A 12928-nucleotide genomic window follows, 5' to 3' on the forward strand; every position below is an offset into this window, starting at 1 on the left:
GAAGTTGAGTGAAGGGACCATGGGCACTCTTGACTATTTTGAAACGTTTTTGAATGTCTAAAATTATGTTAAAGTGGAAAGTTAAGAAAATAGAAGCACAATAAGAAATAAGTCGCCAGAGTTGAGAATCACTTTCCTAAGTCATGTTGCCTAATGCTGTCAGAGTAATCTTGCTGAAAATTCTTGTGTGTGTGTAATAAAGTTTTATTAAAGTGTAAAAGAGATAGAGAAAGCTTCTGACATAGACGTCAGAAGGGGGCAGAAAGAGTACCCCCTGCTGGTCTTCAGCTGGGTGTTACATTGCTGAGTGAGTGGGTGCAGTCGCTCAGTCGTGCCCGGCTCTTTGCGACCCCGTGGACTGCAGCCCACCAGGCTCCTCCATCCATGGGATTCTCCAGGCAAGAGTACTGGAGTGGGGTGCCATTTCCTTCTCCTGAAAATTCTTTTTGTTGTGTTTATGACTTTCAAAAATTTTCAGTGACTCCTATCGTCTGTAGCAGGAAGTTCAAATTTTTAAAAACTTTTTACTTTATATTGGAGTGTAGCCAGTTAACAAAGTGATAGTTTCAGGTGAACATCAAAGGGGCTCAGCCTTCCATCTGCATGTATCCATTCTCCCCCAAATCCCCTCCCATCCAGGCTGCCATATAACATTGAGCAGAGGTTCCCTGTGCTATTACGGTAGGTAAGCTGTCATTCAAAAATCCCCAAAGCATGACCCTAGTCTGCTCCCTTGGTCTATGTAGTAAGATCTGAACCCACATTTTACATTCCTATGTCTGCATTTATTCAAATTCTTTTCCTTCTTCCTATAATACCCTTCCCTTCCTGCTCAGCCTCCTGAATTATTTTTTCTTATCCTAAGACCCATTCCAGATCCTTTCCTTTCACTGAAGTCTTTTTTGAATATTTCTATTAGAAGCAGTCATCTTTCCTGTCCTGGAATTCTGGTAGGTAGGATGGCATGGAGTGAAAATATGACCTTCAGATTGAGAAATATGTGATTCTGAATCCTGGTTTTACCTTTCACCAGTGCTTGAATAAGGGACAAGTTAATTGATCTGGTTGGAGTGTTGGTTTCTCATCTGCCAAATAGGGATGGTAGTACCTATGTCAAAGGGTCGCTGGAGGCATTAGATGAGATGCAAACCTAAAGATCCCAGCACACAGGAGGTACCTTCCTCCTCTTGTCTGTAGCTCAGTTGTCCTCACAGGGATGGTGGGTGGTGCAAAGGCTCTTGTCAAAATTTCCTTCAGAGTCTATAAAAGGTGTCCGTGTCTAGTCATCAAGATGACAGGCACACTTGAACTGAATTGAGTGCATGGGTCTTCAAGGATTTCAACTGAGATTCCCACCGCCCCCCACGCCCGGAAGCTAACTCAGGAAATAAGTGACCTGTAGATAGAGGAGTGTAACCCAGTGGGGTGGGGCGGGTAGAGAATGGGTTAGAAACACTGGGAGGGATCTGTGATGCCTCCCACACCCATCTTTGCTCTCATCAGGACTGCACTGAGGAAGCTGACTCTTCAGTAAGACTCCTTGAACCATTAGTCAAGCATAGCAAACGTCACTAATCCATCCCTTGCCCGAGTGATGGGCACACAGGTGTCACGTTCCCTGTGACTTGAGTGCTTTCTCCCTTTCTGCTCCCTCCAGCCACACAGCTGTGTTGGGTGCTCTGGTTTGGCCCCAGATGCCAAGCCCCTTGAGTTCAAATTCCGAGAGATGGTGAAGGACAGGGAAGCCTGATGCGCTGCAGTCCATGGAGTTGCAAAGAGTTGGACACAACTTAGCGACTAAACAACAGCAACAACCCAAGCCCCTAGTAATGGCCTAAGATGTCAAAGCTAGGAGTAGGGGAGACTGAAGAGGAAGTCAGAGGCCAATAGTCATGGAAAGAGTTGGGTGGGGCTGCCATTACGGAAAGGCCACAAGCTGGGTGTATTTTATGACCATTTCTGCATTTAGAATCTCCTCCAGATCCCCTGGAGAAGGAAATGGCAACCCACTCCAATATTCTTACCTGGAGAATCCCCATGGACGGAGGAGCCTGGTGGGCTACAGTCCAAGGGGTCACAGAGAGTTGGACCCGACTGAATGGCTAAGCAGCAGCAGCAGCCCCTTTATGATCCTTCTGGGGACTCTCTATCTTCTTTCCCTTGTGCACCCCTTCTATGGCTGGAGAATGGCTGTGCAAACGTTGCAGGAAGTTGGACCCATTCCAGGGCTCGAGAGTGGGCTCTTGTCTAAAACGCGGAAATGAATTGTTCGAGGAGACACTCATGCTGACAAAGCAAGAGACTTTAATGGGAAGGGGCACCTGGGTGGAGAACAGCAGCGTAAGGGAACTCAGAAGGCTTTCTTTGCCCCGTGGCTCGAGTTTCATGGCAATGGATTTGGTTTCCAGGTTGTCTCTGGCTAGTCATCTTGCTGGACCCATTGTCTGACTCGGGCCTTCCTGGAAGGTTCACTGTGGGCTCATCACGGACCAGACTCTGTGGATAACGCCTCAGATATCTCACCTGCTCTTTTCTGTCGTTTCCTAATGCAGAGAGAGTGACCCTTGTGTTACACGTGAGGAGGACGAGGCTGAGGGAGGTGAAGGGAATGGTCCAGGGTCATCCAGCCCTAATGGCACGGCCGATGTGTTTCACCCGGAAGCTCGTGCTCCTGCCTCTGCACCAGAAGCAAAGTGAAGGAGGAGGAAGGTCAAACAAGGGGTGGGTGTGGGTAACGTTCAGGCAGATCCTGGTCCTCACCCACCTCTGCCTTCTAACCCCTGGAGCCTGTGGATGTCATGTTACTTGGGATGATGGACTTTGTAGGTGTGATGATGAAGTTCAGGGTCTTGAGATGATAAGAATCTTCAGGATCATCCAGGTGGGCCCGACGTCATCATCGATGTCCTCATAAGTGAGAGAGGGAGGCAGGAAAGTCAAGGTCAGCGTGAGAGACTCCACCATCCATCGCTGGGTTGGCAGATGCAGGGGGCTGAGCACCAAGGAGTGTGGGCGTCTCTGGAGCCTGGATCGGAAGAGGGAGCGGAGCCATTCCTTGGATCTCCAGAAAGAACACTGTCTGCCAACACCTTGATGTGAGCCCAGTGACACCATGTTGGACTTGTAACCTCCAGAACTGTACCAACAGGGGCAAAGTATATTGTCACTGGGAATTCCCTGGCGATCCAGTGGTTAAGGCTCTGCGCTCCCACTGTAGGGGGCATGGGTTCAATCCCTGGCCTAGAAAGTAAGATCCCACATGTCACGTGGTGCTGCTCACCCTACTCCCCCAAAAGAAAGCATATCATCTTTGCATTCCAGGAGGTTACAGTTTGCCACCCAGAAAAGGAGCCTGAAAGATTTATGCCAAATTGTTAAACAACAATTAAGTCTAGATTCTCAGGCGGCAGTGTTGTATACACGTGTTCTGGGAAACAAACTCACTCAGAAGGACAATGCAGATAGTAGAGTGCAGTTTATTACACCGGCAGGCCCAAGGCAGAGTCTCTTCTTAGCCAAGGACCCTGACCAGTTTTTGTGAAAACCTAATATACGCTAAGTGTACGTGCTCAAACCCACCTCCCCAAATTCCCTGAAACTAGTCTGGACGAGGTAAAAGAGAGATACGATCAAAGTTAACCCATGATTCATGTGCCACAAGACTAGATAAACAGTGGATATTTATCAATAGGCCTGTGGTCATATCCCGATAAGCACAATGGAAATTATCACTTTGTTCTGTTACAGAGATAATTAGCATATGCTTTAGTCCAAGTACAAGTCCTGAGGCTCTTTTATCCGGGGCGGGGCGGGGGGGGTCCTGGTTTTCCATTGGTGTGCCATTTCTGTAGACACAGGGCACAAAGTTCAGAGTCCACTGGGAGGGTGACCATGCGTGTAGCCTACTGTTCTCAGCCTGGCCTAAGATGGAGTCCAGCTCTGTCTGTTTCCTCCTTCAACAGTAGTGGTAAAGAACCTGTTTGCCAATGCAGGAAACCTAAAAGATGTGGATTTGATCCCTGGATCAGGAAGATCCCCTGGAGAAGGAAATGGCAACCCAATCCAGTATTCTTGTCTGGAGAATCCCCTGGACAGAGGAGCCTGGCAGGCTACAGTTCATAGGGTCGCACAGAGTCGGACATGACTGAAGCAACTTAGCACGCACGCATGCATGGGTGGAAAATGGAATATGGGTGATACTTTATCTCTTCATACTATGTCTTAGCTTTCAAAAATAAGAATTTAAATATCATGACTTCGTGATGCTATAAATAGGGGTATAATCAACAAACTGGGAGCATGTTTGGGGACCACGACTCATCCTGTGGGCCCCTGAGAGAGCTCGCCACTCGAGTGTGCTGAGGGCAAGGGCCGGAGAAGGAAAGACTTTACGATGGAGGAGAGGCTTGTGCCAGGGCAGGAAGTGGGGATGGTAGCCTTGTTTGGGGCTAAGCATGAGACTCTGTTCTTCAGTCTAAATGTTTAATCAGGGACTTCCCTGGAGGTCCAGTGGTTTGGACTCTGCGTTTCCACTTCAGGGGATACAGATTCAATCCCTGATCTGGGAACTAAGATCCTGTATGATGTACAATGCGGTAAAAAAAAAAAAGTCCAGTTACTTGAAGGATCAAACCCAGAGAAATGGGTCTCTAGGCATCAAGGAACACGATTAGAGACGTTTCATGGAGGCGAGACAAGTCATTCCGGCAACTTGAAATCATCCCAAGTAGCTTCAGACTTGGTGACTGGGAGGATGTGCTTATGAAGTAGTTGTTTAAAGCTTAGGCTTTTCTGCTTTTCCCTCCTGTTTCTTGCAGTACTGTGTGGGCAGAGCCCTGTCCCCGAATAGGGTCCTTATATTTTGCAGGAGGATTTGTTTCCTTTGCTAGGGGTGGAGTGTTTTTTGTTTTGTCTTTTCTCTCACCAGCTGCTGCTACTGCTGCTAAGTCACTTCAGTCGTGTCCGACTCTGTGTGACCCCATAGACGGAAGCCCATCAGGCTCCCCCGTCCCTGGGATTCTCCAGGCAAGAACACTGGAGTGGGTTGCCATTTCCTTCTCCAATGTGTGAAAGTGAAGTCACTCAGTCGTGTCCGACCCTTAGTGACCCCAGGGACTGCAGGCTACCAGGCTCCTCCATCCACGGGATTTTCTAGGCAAGAGTACTGGAGTGGCTTGCCATTGCAGCACTTGGGGAAATTACTGATAGAGTGACTTCTTTTTCTACTAACAGTATAGTCATAAAGCAGAGCCATCGAATCTCATCCTGTGTCCTCCACCCTCCAGGGAGCCTCTCCTTTTCCTGGTCCTCCTAGATCCTGGGGGACTCAGAGGCCTGTGTGAGGAAAGAAAAACAAAAGAACCCCAATAAAAAACAAAAGGCAGGGGTGAGTAAGAACTGTTGTCATTCCCTGATTTCCTTCAAGTGTGTGTTTCTTTCTCTGTTTCTCCCTTCTCCACTCTGATACTTTCAGGTCAAGTCCTGATCTCTGGGCATAGAACTGTTTTCCTTGATTCTGCTGTGGTTGGGTTCCACCCATGAGAACAATGGGTCTATTTTTCTTTTGTTTTTTTTCTTCTATAGTCAAAGGCCTCTCGTGTTTGTCCTCAGGAGTTTCCACCCTGAAACTCGTGCCACAGTTTGAGCTTCCCTGTTCTGTTTTCTTCCAGATCATATTAGAATCTGTAGGCTTGTGGGGTGGTGTAGGGTGGTTCCTGAGTTGTGTGCAAGAGAAGGGGAGGGTTGTAGAAATCCCAGTCAGTTGCACTTGGGAGAGTTTTATAGGCCTGTTGGCAGAAGAAGCAGAATTGTGGGCCAGGAAACCTGGGCCCTGGGGCTGGTGACAAAGCTCTGATCTTGAATTAGTAGCTTAACTTTTCTAGGATTTACCTTTGCCTGGGGCTTCCCAGGTGGATCAGTGGTAAAGAATCTGCCTGCCATTGCAGGAGACACAGGAGGCGCAGATTTGGTCCCTGGGTCGGGAAGATCCCCTGGAGGAGGAAATGGCAACCCACTCCAGTATTCTTGCCTGGAGAATCCTGCCAGGCTATAGTCCATGGGGTCTCAAAATAGTTGAATAGTACTGGAGTGACTGAGCATGCATGCATGCTGCAAAATGAGGAGATTTGGCTAGATGAACTCAAAGCCTACAGCCTGAACGCCCTGCCAGGCCTTTTCTTGGCTGTTTCTTACCGATATCTTCGGTGTCCAAGGATCTACTCTGAGATCAACTAAATCTGACTAATAATATCTCTATGGGAGGGGCCCACTCCCAGCTATTTTGTTGGATGCTGGATTTGTAAAGTAGAGTGAAGGGGGTGGATATCTTGGGACTGGACTTATCTGGTGCCCTCTTTGATGGCAGGAGGGGTGGGGTCCTTTGAAACTCTGGAAGTCTTGGCTGGCAGCCTGAGGAGTTTAGACCCTTGTGAGAGGGAAACTACAAGCGACCTGGTCAGATCTGTGTTTCAGGACATGCTCTCTGGCAGCTGTCATGGTGGGAGAACTGTGGCCTTGGAGGGTCTGCTTGAGAATCTGAACTGGGGGAGCAGAGGGCACAGACAGCAGGGGCCAGGAGGGTGTTCTGAAGCACTGGCAGGCCTTGGGGAGTGACCAGAGAGGAGAGGGTGGTGAGGGGGAGGCCTGAAGGCCAGTGGGAACTGCGTCCTGTTTGGGCTCTTGGGTGATCAGCTGTCTTGAGCCCTGAGAGAAGGATGAGGGCTGGTTGCCTAGGGATCGAGACGCTAACTCAGAGTTGGGTGTGTTTATTTTTTATTTTTAAACTCACCTTATTTATTTATTTCTAGTTGTGCTGGGTTTTCGTTGCTGCTTAGGCTTTTCTCTAGTGAGCAGGGGCGCCTCTCTAGTTGTGGTACGTGGGCTTCTCTTGTTGCAGAGTACGGCTGTGGAGCACACGAGCTTCAGTAGTTGGGGCACTCAGGCTCTAGAGCACAGGCTCAGTAGTTGTGGCGCATGGGTTTAGTTGCTCTTCTGCAAGGAGATCCAACCAGTCCATTCTAAAGGAGATCAATCCTGGGTGTTCATTGGAAGGACTGATGCTAAAGCTGAAACTCCAATACTTTGGCCACCTCATGCGACGAGTTGACTCACTGGAAAAGAGTCTGATGCTGGGAAGGATTGGGGGCGGGAGGATAAGGGGACAACAGAGAATGAGATGGCTGGATGGCATCACCAACTCCATGGACATGAGTTTGAGTGAACTCCGGGAGTTGGTGATGGACAGGGAAGCCTGGTGTGCTGTGATTCAAGGGGTCACAAAGAATCAGACACGACTGAGCGACTGAACTGAACTGAACTGAACTGAGACATGTGGGATCTTCCCAGACCAGGGATAAAACCTGTGTCCCCTGCACTGGCAGGCAGATTCTTTACCACTGAGCCACCAGGGGAGCCCAGTTCAGATATGTTTAGATGAGATGCCTGTGGATCGTGCAGGTGGAGATCCCCTATGGGCAGCGGGAAGAAGCTCCCCAGGGAGGCAGGGGCTGGTGGAGGAGAGGGAGCCAGCCCAGAGGCTGGCCTGTGCAGTACAGCTCTCCTGGTCTCCTGGTCACAAGTTCCAGGGCTGCATTCTTCTCTTCATCTCCCTTTTTTCTCTGGTCAGGGTGACTTTTCAGAGTTTTGCTTAGATAGGTATTCTTTTTTTTTTTCCTAGGCCAACTCATATGGATGTATGGCAATTAGGTAGGTATTCTTAACCTGGGGGTCACATACTAACCGCCTGAAAGTCTTTTGGAAAGTGCGAGCTGTTGATGAGGGGGGAGGCAGACAGGAGGCGGGAAGGGAAGGCCTTATGGAGAGGATGTGGGAGAGGGCAGCACTCAGAACACACCGTGAAGCACTTGAGCGTTGGTAATGAAGCACAGAGCACGGTGTGAATGTCGGGTTTTGTGAGGGCGCCTTGTCCAGGGACAGAAGAGAGAGGGGTGAGACTAAGGCAGGGGAGGGGGGAGGTGCCTCAGAAGGATGAACCTGGTAACTGGGCTACAGGGTCTGGAAACCTCCTTGGAAAGCTCCTTTTTGCTTAAAGATTCCTTGACCTGTCAATTCCTTGGGAGTAGTGAGTTTCATGTGCACGCATTGCATCATGAACTCCTATCAGTCAATAAATTCTGCAATTTATTATCGCTTGCTAATAATTACAGTACAGTTGACAACTAGCATTGCTAGTCGTGTATGAAGAGAACAGCTAATCACCAACAAACATTGTGTGCTTCACGCAGGCCAGGCACGTGCTAAATACTTTAATAATCAGACGCGCTCCCTTGATCCTCACAAGGGCGCATGGAGTGGGCACTTTATTAGCCCTTTTTAACAATGAGGGGATTAAGGTGTGATCCGTTGCGCAGGATACTGCAGGTACAGGACTTGAGCCAGAACTTGAAGGCAGACACGTCACCAGGGGTGGGGAACTTTCTATTGTAGTTCACTCACTAAGTTGTGTCTGACTCTTTGCGACCCCATGAACTGCAGCACACCAGGCTTCCCTGTCCTTCACTGTCTCCCAGAGTTTGCTCAAACAGATGTCCATTGAATCAGTGATGCCATCCAACCATCTCATCCTCTGTTGCCCCCTTCTCCTCCTGCCCTCAATCTTTCCCAGCATCATGATCTTTTCCAGTGAGTCAGTTCTTTGCATCAGGTGGGATTTTCTACTTGTGCTCTTCACCTCTCAGCCATCCTGTGGGGAAGTGACGAGGTGGGACTTCTCCTAGGGTGATCCTCAGATTGTCTGCAACAGAGTTACCTGGGACGTTTGTCAAAAACAAAGATGTTCAAGTCTCATCTTGGAGCAAACGGAAACAGAATCTCAAACATGGATATTTGCAACTGAGCTGGGGTTGGCTGTCTGATTCTGGAAAGTATGGACTCCTGCCTTCTCCAGCTGCCTGCACCCTGGGGTCTCGCCCCTCTTTGAGGTGGACAGGGCAGGCTCTGCTTTCTTTCCTTCTTTGGGCTGCAGGAGGGTGTGTTTCGTTTTGAGAGTGGAGGAAATTGTGCTAACATCTATGCTAGAGGAGGCGCTTCGAGACAGTGGCTTTTATTCTCGTTTTCCCTTCACGTTCATTTGCTTCTCTCCTCTCTGACAGCCCCTCCCCACCCACTCCCTCTCCGGGGTGGGTTTCGCTTCTCTGCTTGTCCCTGGGTAGCGCACCACTTGAGTGGAACAGGACAGGGGGCGGGCGCGGGTGCGGCAGTGTGGTTCAGTGCTCAGGGGGATGAGCACTGGGACAGGAGCAGTGGTCCCGTGGGTCCTTTCAGGCCCAGCCCCACTGGAGGTGGAGGCAGAGGTGGCACTTTCCACAAGGTGCAGCTGTTTCACTCCATGAAGGGCGGGGACGTCTGAGAGCAGTGGCAGGCATGGTGGAGCTGCAGCCTGGCATGTGAAGTGGAAATCCTGTCACCCACACACAAGGCTGCATGCTCCCCATCTCTTCTGAAATGGAGGGTTAATCTCCCTTCGGGCTCCCAGCCAGTCAGTGCAGATGAACAGAAGGAGGTATGAACCTTCCACTACACGTTTAGACGGCTGATCCAGTTCTACTCCCTGTCTTGAGTGAGGATTCTAGAGTTCAGTTGAGGGGATGTTCACTCACTGGGTCCCTGGGGACATCCAGAGGTGGGGCAGGACCCTGGGCTGGGAGAGAGGAGAGAGGAGTTCATTTTTTTTGTAATTTTAAATTTTTAACTGGAGGATAATTGCTTTACAGGACTATCCTGGTGGCTCAGCAGTAAAGAATTTGCCTGCAATGCAGGAGACGTGGATTTAATCCTTGGGTCTGGAAGATCCCCTGGAAAAGGAAACGCTTGCCTGGGAAATCCCATGGTCAGAGGAGTCTGGCGGGCTACAGTCCATGGGCTTGCAGAGTTGGCCACAACTTAGTGACTAAACAACAACTGCTCTACAGTGTTGTGCTGGTTTCTCCCAAACAACAATGCAAATCAGTCATCGTTATATATATCCCTCCCCTCCCCCTCCCGTCTCTCAGAGTGCCGAGCTGGGCTGCCTGTGCTACACGGCAGCTTCCCACTCGTTACTTTATATATGGTGGTGTCCGCTGAAGCGCACTCAGTTGCACAGACTTGGACGTGACTTAGCGATTGAAGGACAAGTGTAGATTTGTCAGTGCTGCTTTCTCCATTCATCCTACGGGAGAGCTGGTTCTGAGTCAGCTAAGGGACCAGCTCCTTTTGTTACCGTGAGAAAGTCACATGCTCACTCTGGACATGGGTTTCTTGTGTGGAAATTGCTGGGTTTGGGTGAGATGATCTTTGATCTCAGGTCAGCAGCAGGGGCGTCAGGGCAGGGGTGGAAGGGACCTGCATTCTCCTTTCTTTGGGTCTCACATGCCTGCCTCTCCCCTGCGCCCCCAAAGTGAGCAGGTTGTGAGTTCTGTCTGTGCCTCTCCCTCCCCAGCCCTGCGTCTCGGTGCCCTGAAAGCATCGTCCACTGAGGGTGTGGTGAGGAGGGTCTGTGCAGCCTGGAGCCCCCGAGGCTCCTAGGGAAGCAGGGTAGGTTCCCTGCCCTCTCGGAGAGTTGTCCTGTTTTGGGGGGTGATACGATTTCCTTTTCTGTTCTCCCACCTCCTCCCCAACCTAACCCCCTCCACCCGCCCTCCGCAGAGTCTCACATTCAGTTTCCAGAGTGGGCTATGATTGTTTGATAACCTTCCTGGCTGTTTCCTGCCTGTGGTTTCCTGTAACAAATAGCAGGAAGTTCATTTCATGGTCCCCAGGTTCTCTGCTTCATGTTTTCCTCTTTCCTCATAGAGCCTGACTGAACACACAGGGGGCGCACAGGCACATGGCCTGCTCCAGCTCTTTGTATTCCTGTATGCTGGATCAAGGGTGGGGTTATGTTCTTAATGTTGTCTGGGGGCCTGCAACACATATGTGCAGCCATGTCGAGTCCTAATGTCTTCTCTATTGCTGCCACTTAAGACGCTTACTCCTTGGAAGGAAAGTTATGACCAACCTAGATAGCATATTAAAAAGCAGAGACATTACTTTGCCAACCAAGGTCCATCTAGTCAAGGCTATGGTTTTTCCCGTGGTCATGTATGGATGTGAGAGTTGGACTGTGAAGAAAGCTGATCGCCGAAGAATTGATGCTTTTGAACTGTGGTTTTGGAGAAGACTCTTGAGAGTCCCTTGTACTGCAAGGATATCCAGCCAGTCCATCCTAAGGGAGATCAGCCCTGGGTCTTCATTGGAAGGACTGATGCTAAAGCTGAAACTCCAATACTTTGGCCACCTCATGCAGAGAGTTGACTCACTGGAAAAGACTCTGATGCTGGGAGGGATTGGGGGCAGGAGGAGAAGGGGATGACAGAGAATGAGATGGCTGGATGGCATCACTGACTCAATGGACATGAGTCTGAGTGAACTCCGGGAGTTGGTGATGCTCAGGGAGGCCTGGCGTGCTGTGATTCATGGGGTCACAAAGAGTCGGACATGACTGAGCGACTGAACTGAACTGAAGCGTGGAGTGTGGGTGCTGCATTTGAGCAGGACTGTCTTACATTCCCCATGCCTGGGGCTGTGCGTGTGGGTCAGAGGCAGGGGATGGGAGCAATGGCAGTTGATGGGGAGAGGAAGTGATTCAGGAGCGGGCTTGCTCTGTTTATGTTTCTGCTTTTTATGCAAAGTACTGGTAACTCTTGTTGTCGCAGGACCGATTAAAAAGGTATTCGAAATTTCCTTAATATGGTCTGAAATTCACTTTGTTTTATTTATTTATTTTTGGCCATGCCACATGGCATGGGAAATCTTAGTTCCCCAACCAGGGATCAAACCTGCACCCCTCTGCTTTGGTAGGTGAAATTGTAACTGCTGGACCACCCCACTTTGTTTTATTCTTGGATGTGTAAGATGTGAGGGTGTGGAGAGCGGAGGATGAAATGCCAGGCCTTCTTGAACAGCCTGAGGTCAGCTCTCTGAAATTAGATGTTGAGTATTTAGCCATCACCACCCATGTATTTGTGGGCTTCCCAGGTTATGCTGGTGGTAAAGAACAGCTGCCAGTGCTGCAGACATAAGAGACTTTAGTTCAATCCCTGGGTCAGGAAGATCCCCTGAAGAAGGGCACAGCAGCCACTCCAGTATTCTTGCCTGGAGAATCCCCATGGACAGAGGAGCCTGGTGGGCCATAGTCCATAGGGCCTCAAAGAGTCAAACAGGACTGAAGTGACTTAGTATGCATGCATGATGCATAGTGTGGCCAAAATTTTTTTTTAAAAAAAAAGAAAAGACTGAGCCCCAAGGGGCTCTTGCTTCTGCCACCAAGTGCCCGGCCGAAAAAAAAAAAGAAAGAAAAGACCACCATAATATTGTAAAGTAATTAGCCTCTGATTAAAATAGATAAATTCATTTTAAACAAAAGAAATTGTAGTTCCCTAGAGACAATTCCAGATGTATTAATACAAACTGCGTTTCGAAGAGCCAAAGGAACCAGAAATCAAATTGCCAACATTCGTTGGATCATGGAGAAAGCAAGGGAGTTCCAGAAAAACATCTACTTCTGCTTCGTTGACTACGCTAAATCCTTTGACTGTGTGGATCACAAGCTGTGAAAAATATTTAAAGAGATGGGAATACCAGACCACCTTACCTGTCTTCTGAGAAACCTGTATGAGGGCCAAGAAGCAACAGTTGGAACCAAACATGGAACAACTGACTGGTTCAAAACTGGGAAAGGAGTATGCCAAGGCTCTATATTTTCACCCTGCTTGTGTAACTTACATGCATACTTGTTGTTGTTTAGTGGCTAAGTCGTGTCTGATTCTTTGTAACTTCATGGACTGCAGCACTCCAGGCTCCCCTGTCCTCCACTATCTCTCAGAATTTGCTTAAATTCATGTCCATTGAGTCGGGGATGCTGTCTAACCATCTCATCCTCTAGACCACC

The 12928-nt window shown here is 49.2% G+C and overlaps 1 long non-coding RNA gene across 1 annotated transcript in view; it reads left to right on the top strand.

Moving 5' to 3' along the window:
• Positions 1–11694, top strand: part of LOC129546775 (uncharacterized) — a 60468-nt gene extending 48774 nt beyond the window's left edge. The window contains exon 3 of the long non-coding RNA XR_016035981.1: positions 9732–11694. This is a non-coding gene — a long non-coding RNA (uncharacterized LOC129546775). The remainder of the gene's footprint in view (positions 1–9731) is intronic.
• The last annotated feature ends 1234 nt before the right edge of the window (positions 11695–12928 follow it).

The sequence above is a fragment of the Moschus berezovskii genome, chromosome 22 (genome assembly GCF_049115385.1).
Source record: "Moschus berezovskii isolate FMDL1 chromosome 22, NW_MosBer_1.0, whole genome shotgun sequence".
NCBI classification, from domain to species: Eukaryota; Metazoa; Chordata; class Mammalia; order Artiodactyla; family Moschidae; genus Moschus; species Moschus berezovskii.